General features: G+C 37.0%; 1 long non-coding RNA gene across 1 annotated transcript; it reads right to left on the reverse strand.

The window, feature by feature from the left end:
* Positions 1-247: 247 nt before the first annotated feature.
* On the reverse strand, positions 248-2,359 carry LOC127149394 (uncharacterized). Its single transcript, XR_007820920.1, has 3 exons — positions 2,057-2,359; positions 1,631-1,933; positions 248-783 (listed from the first exon to the last, which is right to left on the reverse strand). It is a non-coding gene; the product is annotated as an uncharacterized LOC127149394 (long non-coding RNA).
* Positions 2,360-2,370: the final 11 nt, after the last annotated feature.

Here is a 2,370-nt window from a genome sequence, read left to right on the forward strand (position 1 = left end):
AATATTAGAGAATCTTGATGTATGTATTATAGGTTTTGTTTAGCTAAACACGAATGCCAATACCTTATTTTATTCGAAAGAAAAGATAAGTATATTGACTATGATCACTTGACACGTGAAAGCCCGTATTTAATTAACCGGATGGTGAAGAGATTGTAGAAACACAATCTCATTGTCGGATTCATCCTTAGCATAAGTTGCAAAAATGTCTAATGTGTGTGGCGAAAGCACTGAAAGGATGCTCGCCTTAAAATATGATAAATTGTCGATTGTGCATACAATTTTATTAGATACAAATCATACATTAACTTTCAGTATTTGAATCCCTAAAGGAGAGCAAGTATGTCGAAGGCACCGAGAGGATGCTTGCCTTAATTATGAAGTTAATAGATACTTTGTATCGCCTTGAAGTGTTAATAAATAGTACACTGCACTTAATTAGTTAAATATTCTTTCATTCCATACTTGTTATATGACTTCTCAATTCATTAATGTTCATCGCCATGTCCTACTTGCACCTCAAATTGCACCTTAGTGTGTATAATTAGAAAAAAACATACTCTATATACTTACATTGTACATAGTATATCGTATAGGGTTAGTTGCACGATAAGCCGAATTAGAACACAAATTCTCTGAGTTCGACCTTAGACTTACCAGGAAACCTCTCTTCATTCACACTTAGGCAATAGAGAGAAAAACTTGTACTTCATGCATAACATCAAGAAATTAGCAACGCATAGGTAGGACATGCATCTTTTATCGCATCAGCCCATCCGCCGCCTATAAAGTTGCTTAATTAGAGCTTAGCATGACATATCTTTGAAGCATTGCTAATAATGAAAATACACAACAATCAATTATAACTCATACTAATCTTAATTTATTATTGTTCCCACAATAATAGTCGATTAGGAACATTTAGAATATAATAACATATTCAGGGATATTATTATACAATAACATGCAATTGAATAATAATAAAAATAGTAACTTTTATGAAATAATTAAACAATAAACCAATTATCCATAAAATTATTATAGAACACCATAAAAAAACCAATAGTGGCATGATCGCCACATTCGTAAACGTGAGCTATTCTCAGGACAAAAAGTATTACTCTGTAACTCATGTTTATGTCTGTTTTTAGGAAAGCTTTGTTCCCAGTGGTCTAGACTATTTGTGGTCAGAGAGGTCTTCTCATATGGTGCTATGGAGATCACATCGCTGGATGGATGCAACGTGTTTAAGGTTAATGGACAAAGACTCAAGGTGTATTATGAAGACGAAGATCGCATCAAAGTCTCTATGAACTCAAAGTAAAGTGCCTTCATTTACATTCTCTTAACGTGCTGATGCGTTTGTACAATCTATCGCGAATCAAGAGTTTGGGTGGAAGAAATTTTTCGCGAGGGAGACTAAGGTCAGGTTGGATGTGGTCAAAAAATTCTATGATGCAAAGTACCATCCAACTGACCTCTACGCGACAATTGAAAGTGAGAAGATCTACTTCCATGCTGAGGCAATTAACGAGTTGTATGATTTGCCCAACGACATAGAATATCCTGGGCACGGGATCATCACTAAACCTACAAGGGGAATTACCAAGGAAGTATTGAAGACAATCACCTGGCCTAGTGCAGAATGAGAAATCACTTCCATTTGAAGATATCAATTGTACCCACACCAACTAACAACTGAAGCAAGTGTGTGCTTTTCTTTATCAAAAAGAAGATATTCCCAATGGGCATAACGATACAGTTTCATCTGACTATGCGATGATTCTGTACAGCAGAATGACTTAGAATGCTTTCAACTTGGGTGTCATCATACAAGGGTCCATCATCGCCTAGATGAAGGTCCCAAAAGGTGCCAAGCCATTTCCCTCTACGATGGAGAAATTTTGCTTGAAGCACATCCCTTTAGTGGTATCTGCAATTAGGTGGTGCTCATTAGAGTTATTACGTTCCATCAACAAAAAAAAGGAGGAGTGTCGTCTAAAAATACTTGGCAAAGAAAAGGAACTTGATGGGATGGAAGAAAAAGATGATTCACCTCCATCGTTGCCGTTTAAAAGGAAAGTCGCACCATCCTCAATTTAACCTGCGAGAAAGTCAAGGTTGATGCGACAAAAGAAAAGACCAAGGATCTGATTCCCTTTCATCGCAAAAAGGCGGTCCAAAGAATATAACCAGATGATGATCGAGTCTCCCCGCCTCGCTACATCCTAGACCCAACCCCTTTACTTAAACATAATAAACATTCCCTACTAAAAATGACAATCCTCCTCCGCCAATAAAAGACCAAAACTTACCTCTCCTTCCCTCTTCACCACAAAATGACTTATCTCTGCCTCTACCCAAATCGTC

The sequence above is a fragment of the Cucumis melo genome, chromosome 5, assembly GCF_025177605.1.
Source record: "Cucumis melo cultivar AY chromosome 5, USDA_Cmelo_AY_1.0, whole genome shotgun sequence".
Taxonomy (NCBI): Eukaryota; Viridiplantae; Streptophyta; class Magnoliopsida; order Cucurbitales; family Cucurbitaceae; genus Cucumis; species Cucumis melo.